Here is an 18,622-nt window from a genome sequence, read left to right as displayed (position 1 = left end):
CTGGCTTATCTGGTCTTCGTTTTCCTGGCAGAAGCAACTCTGCCTGCAGCTCCATCTCTGCCACAGACTTTGTACATGAGCTTAAGCAAGACATTGAGCTGATGAGTTCTCAGAAACAAATAGCAACGCCTTCTTGGGCTATTCAGTCCAACACAAACTGTATTTGCTTGCACAGCAGTAAATATAAAAGGGGTTGTATCTCCTCTTCCTGGGGCCTAATGTAATACAAATAATATAAATAATTACCTCTTCTTTCAATGGCTTAAAACATGAAGAGTGATACAGTAATGTATTTTTTTAAAAACTAGGCACATTTTTTTTGTTTTGCCTTTTCAAAAGCCTAACAGGCCATGTTAGACATGAAATTCCAGCACATAAATGGGAACACCCTTGCCTGAACTCTGCCATTGGATCTGCTTTACATTCATCATAAACAGACCCTCTGAGCAAATGCAGTAAGAAGATATGCTCTCAGTACATTAGATTTGCTCATTTTTATCATCCACTTATGACTGTTCCCCCTGGGAAAATATTTTTTAATATCTTTGATTTAGATCTGCAAACCAAGCCCTCAATCTGCATGAATCCACGCTCCATGACTATGAATTTTCACCATTCCGAGGCGATATGTAGAGTCATTTGCAAACAACTCAATTTTCACAGAGTCTAAATAAAAGTCAGAGACTTAATTTTCAGAGTCCTACATCAGCCTGAAAGCTTTATACAAATGGAGCAACAGTTTGGACAAAGTCTCAATCCCAGCCATAAATCATCAAGATTTTAAAGCTCCCCGTGGGCTTTTAGATCTTGCACCAGGTTGGATGACGTCTTGAAACTGCATGGAGTCCTCTATACCATGAAGGTTGCGTAGCCCAGCTGATCAAGTAGAAGGTGGTGAATATTTCCAAAGGATGTCATCATTAAGCTTAACTTGTTCTTAAAGAAAGGGTCAGGCTGCTCTCTCAACAAGCCTGCAGAGGATACCCGACTGGGGGGATGGTTGATGTGCTGGAGAATAGGGACGTCTTTCAAAGAAATAAGCTGCATAAGTGGATGAGCAGGAACATCGTGAAGTTCAATGTAGGCAAATGTAAAGTTCAGTATCTGGGGTGGAATAACCCCACACAGCAGCACAGGCTGGGACCAGCTGAATAGACCTGGGGGTCCTGGTGGACTACGGGGTGCCCATGAGCCAGCATTGTGCCCTTACAGCATGGGATAATCACATCCAGGGCTGGATTAGCAAGAGGGCAACCAGCAGGCTGAGGAACATGATTCATCCCCTCTACTCAGGATATGAGACTGTGTCTGGGCTCTGGGTCCTGTCTGGGCTCCTCAGTACCAGGCAGATGGTGATAAACAGGAGCAAGTCCAGCCCCAAGCAGCCTGATGTGTTGGACCTGCTTTGAGAGGGTCTTAGACATGAGACACACAACCCCAGGGGTTTCCCTTCAGCCTGTTATTCTGTGATTCTCCAAAGCTGAATTTTCTTCTCCTTCCCACTGTGCATCAGGACTCAGCCACAAACCTTTCTCTAGGCAAACTGTAAAGCTAATAGAGCCAAAGCTCACATTTAAACCCAGTTCTCCCATTTGCCAAGCAATTGCCCTCCAACTTACAGAATCAGACAAAATGACAGTCTCATAGAATCTTAGAATATAATCATAGAATCGTTTAGGTTAGAAAAGACCTTTAAGACCATCCAGTCCAACCATTAACCTAACACTACCAAGTCTACCACTAAACCAATTAAGGGGAGAGTAATAATTAATTTCATGTTTCCTGACTTGGTGGCTGGATTCTTTTTTAATGAAAGTAAAACTAGGAACCATTAAGGTCAGAAAGGACCTCTAAAATCATCAGTCCAACCGTCAACCCAGCACCATGCCTACTAAACCTTGTCCCAAAGTGCCACATCTACACATTTTTTGAACACGAAAAAAAAATCATCATGAAAAAGTGCAAACCAAAGCTTGCAAACCATCATATATATATATGTATATGGAAATATGTACTTCTGTTACCCTGCATGGGAAGATGCAGAGGTCTTGAGATACACAGGCATCATGGCGAGCTGAATCTGACCGTTCCCAAAGGCTGAGAGTGCTCAGAGGTTGCACAACAGCAATGTTTTCTCACTTGTGTGGCACAAGGTAGAGCTGCCTGTTGACCGTGTTGACCTTGGTCATGGGGTGGCTACAGCAGTTCTTGCATCTAACCGGGTACATCACACACTTACGAGAGACAAAGGAATGGATATCTTGAAAAAGAAGTGTCAAAGGAAGCTTGAGTCTGATGAAAAGTTGAGACCACTGAACAGTATACAGCTGGTATCTTGCCTAAATAGCGCCAAAAGGTAGGACATCCATTTAATAGATATGTGTGGGGTTTTTTTTTTCTTGGTTATAGAGCATTTTGGCAGTGACTGCTGTAGGACAGGCAGCGACTCATGTGGGTTAGATTGTGAAGGGGTCAAGGGGTCAAACCTATGCTTGATGGTGCAAGTGCCCATCAGCCCTGGTCCAAGAAGCACGAGTTGCCTACCGTGACTGGCATTTTGCAGCAAAACACATCCCTTGTAGGAACAGACAGGGACAACATTGCCCAACTCAAATGATGGCTCACAAGTCCTGTCAATGTCTGAAGCTGCCATGCTATGGACAAGGTGAGCAGAGTTACCTGTTTCGTTTTGTCCTGTGCTTTTCTGAATGTGCATGAAAAAATGAAATGCTACCTCAGCTGAGAAGCACATGATATATTCCTGCATTAAGGAAAAGAACGGAAACACACAGAGATAACAGCTATTCCAGCATGAAGGAAATTAATAACTCCAGAAATGATATACAGCCATTTAATGCAACAGTCCTTTTCCTTGGATAAATGTAGATTTTGGAATGATTTCTCCCCTTGAACATTCTTTTTCCTCCAATCCTCTAATCCCCGCTCTCTCCTCCGCCTCCACTCTCACTTCCTTTGTCTTGACTCATCCATGGCTGCTGCCATTTAGATGAGCAACAGGATCCCACCATGCGCGGCAGCGAGGCTCCAGCCAGCACGCAGCTCCCTGCGACTCACGCTCAGACGCCACAGTCAGCTCCCAGTCTGCTCCGACTTACCCAAGCTCCAGCATGTCTAACAGGCACACTTTTATTAACTGTTGTCCATTTTGTTGCCAATCTCGAGCCTGATCCAAAGCCCCTCAAGTCAACAGGAGTCTCTCCCTGTCAAAATCTCTTTTGATCCCCCAGCGCTGCTTACAGAGTTTTCTTTCTCTCAAAAAAACTTCCTGACATTTATTATTTTAATTTAATGCATTGTAAAAATGAATTATGAATTCCAATACATTTTGGAGAAACTCTGCAAAACATATGAAGTCACCAACTGAGATATAAATCACGTGCCCTTTGTTGCTGCTTTCAAAATAAGATTTTTATCTGTGCACTTATTAGCTCCTTCCAGGCCAAGCTGTGTTTTCACAGGGCTTGCTCATGTGAGTGATTGTAGAGAAGTCAGTTCAGCTCTTTCTGGGAGCAGCAGTTTGCCAGTGCAAACCAGTCATTTCCAATGGGGCCTTAATTAGTAAAGCTTTCCTCTTTTGTGGGGGGAAATTTATGGTTTTTAACCCCTTAACCACAAGAGTAAGACCTGCTCTTCCAAACCCTGCCTTTGTCTTCAAGACCTGCTCTGAAAAGCGAGATGTAGAGCCATGAGAGTTGTTGATATCCAGCTTTCAACCAGCTTGGACAATGTCATGTTGATGTTGCCTCCCCTTTTCCAGCACTGCCCTGCTGATCCATAAACAAGCAATCCATAGGGAGTGATAATGGTCAGGCACTGTTGGGCTGTGTCTTCCAAGCACCCATGACCTCCACTGCTTTTTCCTTTTCCCCCAGCCGTAAGTGACAGGAGAAGACCTTGAGCAGCATCTGGCCCACAAGCAATGGGTTAAGACCACTCAACAGCAAAGAAATTTGACTACTAGTAAAGAGATCCCATCTGTTATGGACAGAATGGCTCTGAGCCATGTTTTCAAGAGAATTGCACATGAAATTAGTTTGACTCAAGGACTCGAAATCAGTTGCACTTATTTATTTTCTCAAGTCAGGTTTGCTTCTGTGTTTCCACTACAGTAGTGACTCTGACATTGCATCCAAGCTTCTGACACAAGGGAACTTCCAAGTTTTCTCCTGAACTTTACAGACCTGCTTATGAAGGGCAGTCAGGCATTCCTCATGGGATGTGGGAAATTACAAGGTTTATCTCCAACCACACGTATGTATGAACACATATGCATGTCTGGAGATTATCCATTTGTTAAAACGTCTGTTAGCTTCCTCATGTCAGACCCACGTCTGCACATCATGGTGAATTCACCCCATTAGCATCTTGCTTACATTCAATATAGGTGCATATGTGTCTACCTACACATACCGAGCCCATGACTGTAATGATAACTTGTGGTATGAGCATCGAGCACCTGAGTTCCAGCCCCTTTGCTAAAGATAGATATAAAAATAATTCTCCTTATTTACCACTCAATTAAGCCTTTTTGGGATGCTGAGGATTGACTGATTAACATTTAGAAGTGCTTTATATAAGTGTTAAAATTCTGGTTTATAAATGTACACCTACTTTATATAGTCCCTTAAATATTAAACTTTAATAGAAACATTGGCTGCAGGTAATGTGAGATAACTGTTATTATTTCCTCTGGGAGTGATGTTTTACTACCTTGGAGACAGTCAGCATTTGCATTAGATATAGATCATAAAGACACATGCACAGTAATTTATATTGTTTATGATTACAGCTCAGGCATTCCCTTCAGCTTTGTCTTGCAAAGGAGCCCACCACTTTCCCAGCAAGGTGACTGATGAATTGTAGCTCCACTGAGCCGACGCTAATGGAAATGATGTCACTGCTTACCAGGCTCGGCAGACCAGAAAGTCCTCCCTGGACCAGCTCTGATAGCATCCCACTCCCATTTATTCCTGGTGTCTCCTCTTACGCACCAAGTCAGGCTGCACCCACCCTGAGGTGGGGATGCAAGAGTGGGGCACATCTTGTCTTTCCATTTAAGAGATTGGCTTTCCCCACCCCATGATGCGGTCCCCTTGCGCTCCCATTCCTCAGGGCTGGGAGAGCCTGGAGGGTGAAGCTGGTGCTTATACAACCTGCTCCTTACTGACCTGGGAAGGTGGAGATGGGCAGAACAGGCCTTTAATTACCTTTCCAGGCGTGTTAAACCCAGAGGTGTTGCAAACCCAGGGGAAAAGCAGGGTGTTATTACAGAGGTTAGTAAAACAATCAGGGAAACAGCAGAAGTTGCTGCAGAATGGGCAAAGACATCAGCAAAAAGCAGAAGACCCATCCTGCATGCCTTGCATGGGGAGATGGGGTTTCGGTGCGGGAAGGGTGAGGGGACAAGGGTGCAGCCTAAGGTTTAGGATTCCCCATCTGTCACTGGCAGGTGGAGTCAGGCAAGTGTTGTCTTTGATAACAGCAGCCACTCTCAACATGGATGCGCTTCAGCTTGGGTAAGCTGCCATTTTTCTGCCTTAGAAACGTCCCATCAGCATGGTCATTATACCAGGTGATCCTAGCCATCGGACAGCCTCTTCCAGCAGCTGTGCTGGTGGGAGGAGATGCTCTTCCAGATCATCCACAGCTGCTCTCCCTCCAGCCATCCACATTTGCCAGTAGAGCAGCTTATCTGTGTGATCACCAACTCTTTTCCTACTCAAAGGCTGCTCCTCTCTATACCTCCAAAAGCCATAGCTTTGCCACCTAAAGGTTGTAGCACATAGAGCCTCTGGGAGTGGAGGGTCTTGGTGAATCTCCAACCTGCAGATTTAGGTGCCCAGGTCCAACACCCATGGTCTGTGACACAGAAAAGCAATTCACTTTCCTTTCTGCAGGACATGGGAACCCTTACCCTCCTCCTCCTCTCCTCACACACCAGTCACACACTGAAGATCACATCCAAATCACAAGAAGTGGAATATAATCTAGGGAAGCCTCACCAGAAATGAAGCTGATTCTCCACCCCAAGACCACGAGGCAAAGACGAGCTAGGGAGCACAGCCTCAGCAGAGGCAAACAGCTCCCAATAACCATTAACCAATTTGCCCTCTGGAAAGGACAACTGGTACATGCATTTAAAAGTGTTACAAGCTTTCTACAGAGTCATGCCTTGGAGCGATGATTTACACCCTTACAGACGGCATATTTATCAGCTGTGCAAGAAGCCTTTCCCCTCTGGCTAACGTTTTCAGAAAATCTCCATCTACGGCCCCTGCTGATTTCCACTTATGAAATATGCTGCTTCGGGACTTCTGTAGGACACAACAAAACCATCAGCGTGACCTATAAGTAAAGGTTTCATCTACGTCACACAAGGCTATTGCTTTCAGTGGAGAGGGAAGGGGAGCTTGACTTGGTGATACTAGGAGGATTCCTGATTTATGCCTTTCACACACCCCTCCCAGCTGAACAGCTAATGAGATATCGAGAGCAAAGCACAAAGTCCAGCCCATCTCAGGTCCTGGTTTTACATGACTTCCCAGCACAGAAGTTAGAGAGCTGTGTGCCTCAGCTGTCCCTCAACCTGCAAATAGCTTGGGGTATGACTTGGCCTAAGAGGGCTGTGGAGTAGGAGATAATGCGAAACGCAACTGATTTGACATATAGGAGAAAGCTTCGGCCATGTCAAAGGTAACGGCAAAGTGGTGGAGGCTCAGCTGTGCTGCGGACTGCATGTCTTCCACCCACCCAGGGGCATCTGCAGTGACTGCAGATCAGCCTTGCCATGTCCGTAGGGACATTTCTTCCTCCCGCTGGTGCCCTTTCCACGAGTGGCCCTACTGATGCTCACAGTGCTACTGGCCTTGGCAAGGGTATGCACCACCAGACCACAGGTACCGCAGGTCACTGAGAGCCTGTGAGCTGTATTTCTGCTGCATGGGGTGGCTGGAGCAAGTTGGGCTGTGTCGTGTGGCTTCCTAATGCTTCAGCAACATTTGTGAAGGGGACTCTAAGGGTACACTGGGGCTCCCATACAGCGCTGTGTCTGAGCTGGCACATTCACCCCAGCTGCTCAGTGCTGTAGCTCCTTGTTGTCTAGTGCTCCACCCTCACTGACACTCTTGTGATTTTAAAAACTCTTAGTTAGCCCTGCATAATTCATGTTGAGGGACCATGTATTTCTCTGAGTCTTCTCCCCTTCAGTCACAGCAAATTTCCAGCTCAAATGCTGAGCAGAAAGGTCAAGGACTGCAGATATATTTTTTTCTGTTAAAATTTCACAGAACCTTTTGTCCAAATTAGCTGGCAATGTGTGAATGGGAGAGCTTGGGAGAGCTGGAGTCATCAAATCTTTGGGCTAGGGGGGGCTTCATGGACTGCGATGCTCCTTGCAAGCTAATCTGAGGGACGCCTTAGACCTTCAGACCATCGAGTGTGGGGAAAGCCCTGACCCACTGCTGCTTTCATTTCTGTCCTTGATGCACTTTGCATATTTGTTTTTGTCTCGCTTGGGTGTGATCCAGGCACACATCCTTGAAATGAAACAAACCCACACTGTCTGAGCATCCCTTTGCTCTTGGGAGCTGGGAGCCTGCTCTGCTCTGTGTGTCATTCCGGAAAGAGAGCACAAAGATTTTTAACTTCTTTAGAGCTCAAAGAGGGTATTAAGAAAAGGCTGGAGCGAGTGGAATCTGTTTGAAGGAGATGCCAGCATTGCTCCCCTCTGCAAACAGGCTGCCCTCGGCCACAAAGCCAGCCCGTCCTGCAGCTCCCGCTGAGCTGGGTGGGCCAGGCTCCCTGTCTCCGTCTGCATGCTCAAGTAGATCTTTCATCTGCCTCCGGGTGAAAAGCAGAGTGTCACCTCATCTGCGGGGAATTTGCATTCAAATTATACAGGGATCCTAGCAGCAAAGAGACTGCAACGGCAGCTGGCAGCCTATTCCCCTCTCTGTGGGGACTTCTGTGCTGCAAGCATGTACCCACCATGCCAAGCGTTGTGACTTGTGGCTTCCCGCTGCTGGAGTAATTCAGACTCCAGGCGTCCATCCGTGTCACATAAATATTGCAGCTGGCATAGCTGCAAATACATGTACATTAGGGCATAGCAGGTCGTGGGTGCAGAGCACCCTCCCAAGCCCCTGGGTGGGTCAAGCAAGGACACCTTCCCGTTGCATGTTTCCACGTTTGTGCACAAGAACATTCCTCCTCTCCCTGCTGCCAGCGCACCTCAGCTCAGGTGCCATCCTTTTTGAATACACTTAGAAAAGCTTGAAACTGCAGCATCTAGGTATTTGCCGGGGTTTTTTCCAGCACCACAAGCCCCTGCAAAGGAGCTAACCTCTTTTTTGCAGCACTGGACCCTCCAGCATCGCTGCCTGTCCTCCAGAGGTGGAGGCGCAAGGTGCTGAGGAGTTGGCAGCAGACCTCTCATCTCAGCCAGACCTGTACCAACAGGACATCAAGGACCCTTTTCACATCCCCCATTAAAACCATACTGATTCTGTTGCACATAGAGTATTTCTCTGACCCCTTCCTTCTACTCTTCTTCTATGGCACAGGGGAGCAGGTGGTGAAAAGGGATTTCACCCTGGGTAAATGTACAGCCAAGCAGAGACCCCAGGGACTGACTTGTTGGCAGGACCGTGGGCCACAGATGCAAGCCCAGCTTTCTTGGTCCATGTCTGGCAGAATATCCCGAAACACTGTCTGTTGGTAAAGGAGTATATCTGCATTGCTGAGGCTGCGCTTTGAGCTGCTGGAGGAGCCTCCTGACTGCAGAGGGAGCTTGAGGAGACCACACTAGGTCTTCAGATGCTGGATGAGGCCACAGTGGGTCCTTGAACTGATGCTGATGGAGCTGTTTACAGTAGTCAGAACGGGTTTGTTCCCTCTCCTTTCTCCCTCTCCTCCTTGGGGTTTTGATTAGACGATTACCCATGAAGCCTGGAGGAGGCATTTCTGAGCCTTCTTGGCAAAAAAACAAGTTGTAAACAGTGGGGGAGAAGGAGAACATAATAACACCCTCTTAAAAAAGAAAAAAAAAAATTGCAAGCTGACACCACCCGTTATCCGAGGTGATTAAGAGAAATTGTGGAGTAAATGCATATCCTTGTATATTGCTGGTTTATCAATCAGATCACAACACGGAGGGGAAGGCAGCAGGAGGGGAGAAAGATTTCTCATCTCAGCTTCTCTGGCAGCCACCGGCTGCTGTTTATGAAGCCCTGGAAATGTACAACACACTTTACAAGACACACGTGCTGAAGGCTCTGGGCCAGGGGGGGTCTATGGATGCGGATCCTACAGCTCCTACACCACTTTATCTGCAGGACACCTGGAAATTAGTCCCACTAGCTGCAGAGTGTGCGGGCTGTGGATCGCAGACTCATCCCCACAGCAGAGAGGGGAAGAGTAAAAATGTCAAGAGCTCATTAAAAATATAGAAGCAGAGGGAGTGTGAATGCAAAGAGCCTGTAGGAAGTGTGTTAGTTCAAGTTACTTAATCCTAGAGCTGCTCTGTAAGCAAACAACTGCTCCATAACCCGCGTTTCTGTGGAGAGAGGTGGAAACCTTCACATCGTCAAGTCTAGCAGCTCTGAGACCTCACCTGGGGCTGGTCTGCTGACCCAGACTGAGCATCTGAAAGAGGAGATGCCAGAGAGAGTTAAATTAAAAAACCTCAGCCAAGCTCACGAACAGGATAATTTTCAACTTCAACCACCAACTTCAGGCTGCAGAAAACCTATGGGATATATGTGACTTCCCAGCTAGGATAAATAGTGCAAGGGTTCATGGTGCAAAACTAGAGGTACCCCAAGAGAAGGTGGATGGAGTAAGGGGGAGGAATTGTTTGGTTTCAGAATTTTATTTAGATGCCTCAGGGACAAGCATAATACATAAATCCATTTTTTTCTCCAGGCCATTTGGGTCTGAGGTTTCCATTCAGGACCATCATCTCAGGGTAGGATTTATCCTTTCTGGCCCTTTCCTCTGCAGAATACATTTTGGTTTGTGATTGGCACCACATTAAACACTTCCAGCACCTGATCTGAAGTAAAACATTCAGAATCAGATACAGCCGGACTTGAAACAACACCAGTATTATTATAGGAAACCTCCCTGGTGACATTAATGTGGTCTTTGAAGGGGGCTACCAGCAGGAAAATGTCCCCATGCCCTGCAGATGGTGAGCAGGGTAAAGAGGGAAGATGCTTTGGTTTCTCCAAAGCAACTGCTGCGAAGCAAGCAATTATCTGCTGACGAAACATGACCACGGCCGAGGATGGGGGGCTGGGGGGAGCCCTCGTGTGATATTTCACATTTCCTCAGGCGACGATTTCAACACAGCACATTTTTGTTGTTGCTGGCGTTCAAGAGCCTCCAGAAGAGGGGATTACGGGGTAGGATAAGGCTTGCCTGTCTGTCTGATAAAGCCTAGCTGGAGATAAAGGCCCCTTACAGGTCTAATTTTAAAACTGGCCCCATTGGCCTTTGCTTGTCTTGATTCAGAGCCGATCAGCGCTGCCTGGGTAAGAAAGCTAAGAAATTGGCAAAGGGGCTAGGGAGGGCTGGAAGTCCACCTCCCCCTTTCCACCCCAGCCATGAAATGAGTCCCCATGGCTTGAAGCATCTTGAGATGCCATGCTCTTCCACCTGAACAGCCACAGGAACCAGAAAACTCTCCTCTCAGCATGGATGCCAGGTACTTGGGGCTCTGGACCTGCCTCTTACACCCACATCAATTTTTGGAAAGCTGAAGGTGCTGTGGGGCACGCATGCAAAACACCCGGGTGGATGGAGCCCTACCCACCTCCTCTTCTGCCCCAGCATCAGATTATCCATGCCCCAAGGCTTCCCCATGACTTTATTTAGCTTTATTTAGCTCATGATGAGGCCGGAGCATGCCCAGCCAGGGCTCATGCTAGGATATGTGAGAGGTGTCCAGTCTGGCCCTGAAGCACATAGGGGCTTCCTCCAACTAAGGCAGTACTTCCATCCAGAGGCTGAGGTTAAGCAAAGCTTGTTTGTCCAAGCCTCAAGAATTGCCATTTATTTATCTACCCTTGCTTTAAGTGCCCTGAACAGGAGCGCCAGTGTGTCCTCCCCAGGAAATGCCACCTCCCTGGCCTGGCCAGCTTCAGAGACAGAAAGGTTCATCCCACCATCTCCATCCTCACACTTGCAATATTCAGAGGTATCACACTACTCCTGAGCATTATTGTGTTGAAACAGAGAAGACTGTCAGCTGCTGCAAACCTGTACAGCCCCAGCGATGGCAGCGGAAAACCCTGATTTACCCACAGATGACAACAGTCATCTGCTTTAAAGCATGGTTTTGAGAACAAAGCCCTGCCTCTGCTCCATGGCTCCCTTTTGCCTTGCATTTTTTGCCACTAGTGGGAAGGAAGAGGGAGAGGAGAGGGGAGAAGAGGGAATAAGAGAGGGAAAAGGGAAGGGGCCTGCCTCCTCATGCTTTGATCATCAAATACAATTGCTAAAACATGCAAGCCACAAACACTGACCCCTGGCTACCTCATGCACTACATTAAAACCGTGTCCTGAAACCCATTTAATCCCTTAGTTGGAAACAAATGGAATGGAGGAAATCATTTAACCATCAGAAGGTGCCAGGAAAGCCCCGGGTGGGAGCTCCACGGGCTCACCTCAGGGATAGATCCCCTTTCCAAACTTCTGCATAAATCAGTAAAATGGCAGGAGACCCCGATCGGGCTGATGTGCCATCCCAACCCGCCGTTATGCGCTGCTGGTGGGACACCAAGCACAGATCTAACAGCCTGGCACGTACATGGTGCAGGGGATCATTTGGCACATCACTGGCGTGAGGCTGCACATCGGGGCTTGGAAAGCCACAGCTGTTCCGGTGGGGTGCAGCCATGGTGCATCCTCCATCGGCTCGGGCCCAGGCTCAGCTGTGTCTGCAGGAGCGATATTTTGTGGCTTACAAAATTCTCATTATCCAGTTTTGGATTTCACCAGGACCCTGCTGTGGTCCCTGGCAGCGGCCAAGGCTTCAGCTCTGAATCATGCCAACAGGCTAGCGGTTAGCCGATGCAGCAGAGACCCCAGGCTAGAAATGAGTGCGCCCACGTGCTACGCATTCGATCACCAGCACAACTGCTTGCTGTTCCTGCAGGGAGGGCTTTTATCCCAGATCTTCTGGCCCCAAAAGATCTTTTCAGACACAATCACACAGTTTCAGCAGAAGCTGGTTCCAAAGCAACATAAAAAATGCAGTCATATATTCACATGAGTAGAGGACACACAAATTAATATATTCACATGAGCAGCAGAAACTCATTGATTTAGAATTACGCCTTCCTTTATAACTTTCCTATGCAAGCCTTTGAAAGAAAGCCGGCTGCAAAGAACTGTCATAAGCCTTTCAAGAGCTGACAAGTATCCAAAAATGTGTCTGCTTCTCCAAATGATCCACCCTGCTTAGTCTGAAAAAAAAATCAGGGTATTTCAGCAACAGTTGTGCCACTATTTCCCACCTCTATTTCGGCACAAACTCAAGATTTGCCTTCTGACGGTTTTGAAGCCTTCTCTTGTAACGTTTGAAAAGCAGCCCCAATGCAGACTGTTGGCTCATGTGGCCCTTTGAAAAGCCAGCCTCAGACTTGTCCTTCAGACCATTTCCAGGGGGAGATACATTTTAGCCTCCTCCAATTCCTGCTGTCAAGTTTTCTTTGTTTCGTATTTCAGTCTGCTCTCCAGAATTGCTGTGCACTATACAATGGGGTCACAAGAAAGTTGCCTTTGACTGGTGAATACAGTGGCATTTCTGCATGAGAAAGAAACACTTTGGGTTGTTTCAGGGTCAAGGAGGCTACAGGAGGACAAAATTGACTACTGATTAATATAGTGGAGCCAAGCCCAGGGTCCTTCCATATCCTTCTGGTTTTCCCTTACATTCCTCGGCATACCCACAGAATGGTCAATTTTTCCCCATCACGCTTGCATTTGCAGACCTGCTAAAACAATTTGGGTGGGGTTTATAGTCAGCATTCCCATATCTCTTCTGGACCACTGTTCTTTTAGTCAATGAGAACCACCACAAGTCTCCCCCTCCTCCACCCCAATAAGAGCTGGATCCAGCTGCCCGGGGTCTAATACAGCACAAACAACAAGGACTGAAGGCTGAAACCCCCACTGCCCCAAAGCCAACACAGCTTGGCATGATTCTATGAAAATTTGACATGAATGCCATAGAACTGTGGCATAGATTTTCACGCAGAGAAGAAAAGAAGGCTTCTTTCCCCTTTGACTGCAGGGGCTTTTCATGGCCACCACTGCATGCCTTCAGAAGGGTTAGCAGTGGTGGGTGGAACCATGTTGATGGGCACATTTATCTTTATAATGCTAAAAAACAATAAACTCTGTCTTTCCTTCTGCAGCCTTGACCCTGGAGCATTCAATGCCAGGCTGTAATGGGACAAAACAGAGAAGGGGACATGGGACAGCTGGACCATGCCCAAAAAGCTAGGGAAAATCACTAGTTTCAAACCCAGCAGGGCTGTGGGGAGGGAATGGGAATTGCATCTAGGGAAAACACTGCTCCCTGAAAAGACCCATTCATGGGGGTCCGACCTTGTGTTTCCACACCTAAGGAGTTTGATTGGTTTTCCGACCATTGACTCCGCCGTGTTCATCTGTTTCAAAAGCCTTGACAAGGCAAGCTGAAAAGAATCCCCCCAAAAGCACCTTGGGGAACATCCCATTGCTTTTAAAATAAGACAGGGCAGAGCAAGAGAAAATACACTGTGAGGAGCAATTCTGCCTCAGCGAGACAAATGGATCAACATTCTCCTAGGTCTCTTCCAGCTGTCACTGCTGGGAAACTTGAGCCTAGACCCCAGGTGCTTTATAGCTCTTGATGTTTCCTGTGCCATGCAGTCACATAGATTTGCCCTGCCTGAAGATTTGGCCCTCATGTTGGGGCCGGTTGAGGAGCAACGGTGCCCTCTAAAGCACCTCACAACTTGTTGGTGTCAGCACAAGTGAGTGAGCACAGTCACGGGGTCAAGGGCAGCCCTTGCCTTTGGGATAGTGTGATCCCCCCATTTTACAATCCTCAGTACAATCTTTCCAAGTCTTTCTGAGTCTTAATTTTTTCCTGGGATAAGTGTTGATGCATATATTAGCCCCACAACACACACGAACAGGATGGGTATTGCACCTTGTGCAGTTGCCTGCAGTGGGAATTTCCTTGGCTATCCCCAAAATTGAAGAGACAGGCAAGCTGAATGTGAAAAGCAACATGTAGGGAGACAATCTTGACAATTTGGCCACCCCACAATTTTGTGATATGAGTTGTGAAAATCCATTGTATAAATGTGTGCTGCAATCCTCCTTTTTATAAGGAAATTGAACAAAGTGGAGTTTTTGAGATCCTCACCAACTAAAAAAGCTTCATGGGGTGCAGCAAATGTGATGCATGTGCTTCTTGCTCTTCCTACCTCTGCTCCTGACTCTTTCTGTGGCCAGGCATTACCCGTCTAAACATTTCCCCAGTCCTGTGTGACTCTGTCTGCTGTAGGACCAGGTGGGCACTGCCATCCCCTCACATCCCAAGGTCATTCATCCCATGGGCAAACCCTAAATGTTGTCCCCAGAAGCAGTCATTGAAGCAAGATTCAAGTCATGCTTCAAGACAGTGATGACAATGAAGGAGGTTCCCCCTGGCTTGCCAAACTGGACGTATTCCAGAGGTGCATCCTCAGATGAGGAGCTTTGGCTGGCCTCCTTTGCCTTAACTCCCAGCTACCTTTCTTCACACACATTTTTGCTTAGACTCGCCCTGATTTCTGTCTCAGCCCAGCACCTTTGCCAGCAGGGCTCATCCTCCTCCTTCGAAATCTCAGAGACGACAAGTCTTGCTTTATATGGGGGATGCTGAGAGGCATCAAAATGAAGATCATTACTTGAGTCTTCTGAAACCGTCCAGAGCTCGACAGCCTAAATCAATCAAAAATTTACAGTGGTTGTACCAAAGAGGGCACTTGGTCTGACTTGGATGCCACTGAGCTGCCCTGAATGCAGCCAGAGAGGGAAGAAGGGCTCATCATGTGCTTACAGTTTTATTTGACCCCAAACTGAGAGGCTCCCTGACTTCTGCACTACATTCACCTGCCCCCACCTATGCCAGATTGAGACATCATTTCTTATCAAGGTCCTCAAATCTAAGGCCTTCTCTTGGTCACCAGGTTAAACTGTGTATTTCATTACCACAGGGCATGGGGATGCTAAAAGTTACGAGCATTCAGCAGTAGGACCCTAATTAATTCTGCATATCTCAATGTGGTGGACACATTGCCTTGTATATTTGGCCTCAAAACCTGGCCTACATTTATCCATACCAAGGACAGATTCTACCTCCCACAGCTGCTTCTTACCAATTATCTTTTTTCTTGGTTTGAGGAGCAGGGGCTTTCTCTTGGGTCCGGTCAGAGGAAACAAAACAGCTCCATGGATGTGTTTCAGTGTGGGTCTGTCCATATATGCTACGTGCAAACACAGGAACGAGCTGCAGCCCACAGCTCAGCGCAGTCCAACTAGCACGCAAGTTACGGGAAGTAAATCGCTTATATGTGTGGGACATATTTTCTCGCAGAGACATTAATTTTGACCTTCTGCTAACTGCTAACTACATTCTTGTGTTTGGGAGAGGGTTGGGATTTCGTTAACTTTATCCAGATGAAGAGTATTAAGCAAGGGGCATAGGCAGTGGATATTTTTCTCAAAAGACTTTCCAGGCGGGTGTCTCAAGCCCGTCCTCTGCAGTGAGCTCAGCAAAGTGGGCTCAATCTGTTTCTTTTCCAACCCTTCTGATTGCACTTGTGTTTCTGCTTTGGAACCTCTAAGCACCAACAGGATGGAAGAGGATGGTGCCAAAAGATGTGGCAGGTGAAAGAAACAGCCCATGGACGAGGGTGTTAGAAATGTTGAACTCCCTCCTGGCAAGTGTTTATAAGCGATTGCCTTGATGTTATGGTTTGCAGACCTGGAGCATGCAGATGGGGGGATGCAGTGCCCAGTCCAGCCATCAGGACCAGGCAGGAGGTCTGCCATGAAGCAAGTGGGGACAAGACTTTACCCTCCACCCAAGAGCTGCGTGGACTGAGCTCTGCTCTCAGCTGGGCACATCCGGAGCTCTCCTTCACAGTTTAATCCACCTTACCCTAGCAGGACCCTGTTTTGGCCTCCTGACTGTGCTGTGTAAAGTGTGCTTAAGTGAGGGGGGCTGCCAAGTTTGGACCAGACCCCTGAGCAATCCCATGTCCTGTCTCAGACTCTGGCATGGAACAAATGTGTCAGGAAAACTGCAAGAAAATCCAGAATAAGCAAACGTGGATCAATAGCAGGAATCTCTTTCTAACTTCCAGCAAATATTGACTCACACCCCCAGAGCAGACATGTACAAATATTGCCTCATCAGACCTTTTGGGGGGATTAAAAAGTCTTTTCAATGGAAAAAGAAAATCTACGCTTTTTTTGTTTGCTTCTATTCAAAAGTTCCACTTTTTTTTCTTCTGAAAAGAAAGCTCAAGTATTTTAATTTTTGGTCTCTGTGTTCAGAAATCCTTCTGGCACCCTCAAAGAAAAAACACCATGACACACTAAAAATAAAACAACATTCCCTGTAAAAAAGCAATTGGAGTTTTACATCAGATTTGTACTGGAGAATTAAAATTTACCTGCCTGCAGAATCTCTGATTTTCTTTGTAACATGAAAACTAATTATTTTAATTCCTGATGCTCTTGCTATCTGCATAAACATCCACTACCATGGAGAGAATGTGCCAGGATCATGGCACATTATCACAGTGTGTTTAATTTCTTCCTGAGGCTGATAATCGCCTAAATAGTCAATCTCGACATTTAAACAAGGAGGCATTTGTGGCAAGAAACTCACATACATCCAACACTGAAGCAGGATGAATAAACAGAATGAGGCAAAAAAATTCTTGAAATGCAACAAGAAAAAGATTGAAATAGAGAGAGGGGTTGGGGGGGTGGGGTTCAACCAATAACTTTTACATCTGTGTCAACTACCTGTAACACCAGAATGTTCAACTGCAGAAGAGTTATAACAATACAAACCTGTGGCTGGCAAAGCCATCATCTCACGGCTATTCAGTTCTCCTGTCCCTGGGTTACTGCTAGGAAATGAGTTCAGCTTCTTCTTTAAATTCCCTGCATCCACCATTGGCTTTCAGTGCCATGCAGGTACATCATCTTCTCCCCCATCCCTTCTTCCACAATATTCATCTTTTCCCCTTTAAATAAATTACCCTCTGCAGGATGTTGTGATGTGAGTGTCAGTCCTGCGGCGTAAATTAAAGATTATCGACCCGCATATCTGAACCCAAAATGACTACAGGATTATAGTGCTGTTTGGTGGGAAACACATCTCCAACCCACTTCCTGGTGGGTCAGAAAACCACTGCCACCACCAGCCTTCCCTTAGCAGTGTTCCTGGCAGAGACATTGGGATCCCAGGGAGATGGCGACAGCGTTGCTCCCCTCCCCTGCAGCACGTCCCTGCATCTCCAGCAGGCAGGAGGTCTCCGGGTGCCTGGTGGGTTACTGGGTGGATGAAGTTACTGGGTGCTGCTGGTCCTGGGTGGAGAAAGGCTCCAGGGCTACCAGTGCTAAATGCACAGAAGCAGGTGCATGTCTTCTTCTAACCCATGTACCACCCATGCACAGTTTGCAATGGTTGTGATGGCCCATGCCATCCGCACAGCAGCCTCTGATCTGTCGGGCTGTGTTGCGAATGGCTGCCACACTTGCCTGGATCTACCCATAAATTTTACTGAGCAGCAGCAGCTTTGGTCCCAGATAATCCCTGTGGGGAAGCAGCTCCTGACCCTCTCCTGTGCAGAGTTCACTTTCTCCTATTAAATGTCCACCAGTCACAGCTAACATGGCCCTGGGATTTCTCAGGTGCCTCCATGTCAAGACTTGGGAGCCTTTAAACAAGCCTACACAGGCTGTTTTGTGAATCTCCAACATCTCAACCTACTCCCGTTCAGGGCAGCTACTCCTCCTCCTTCCCTGCTCTCCTCTTATCAGCTCCTCCTCACCTCTTTCTCATGGTCTGCTGCCTCATCCCCTTCTTTACCAACACAGGCCACTTCTGTGGGACCCTGTCCCCAATCCATTTCTAACCGCTAAAGGCCTCCAGAGGATTTAACCTGTGGAAATGAACTTCACTAGCAATATACTAAACAATTCAAGTAAGAATTTAATTGACAAGTAGCAGCAGAGACCTGTCTCTGAGCATGAGCCTGGGGGCAGGAATTTGCTGCAGATATTTCAAACATTTAAATTCTGCCTCTTTTTTCCCTTTTAGTTATCTAATTCCGAGATCTCAGCAAAGTTCAGAGGTGAGTGGCTGTCTCCTCAAAGAGATCATCAAGGTTTTGAAAGAAATAGAGTTCTTCTTGCCTGAGAGCTACACTCCACCTCAGATTTGTTGGGTCTTTGTGGAGTGGGTGAGTCCCATAACTATGGTGTTTCTTACATTTTTGCCCGGAGTATTTTGCAGTGACCACTATTGAAGATAATATGT

Source organism: Pelecanus crispus, chromosome 1, assembly GCF_030463565.1.
Source record: "Pelecanus crispus isolate bPelCri1 chromosome 1, bPelCri1.pri, whole genome shotgun sequence".
Classification (NCBI taxonomy): Eukaryota; Metazoa; Chordata; class Aves; order Pelecaniformes; family Pelecanidae; genus Pelecanus; species Pelecanus crispus.
The sequence above is the reverse complement of the archived record's forward strand: the minus strand, read 5'-3'. Positions refer to the sequence as shown.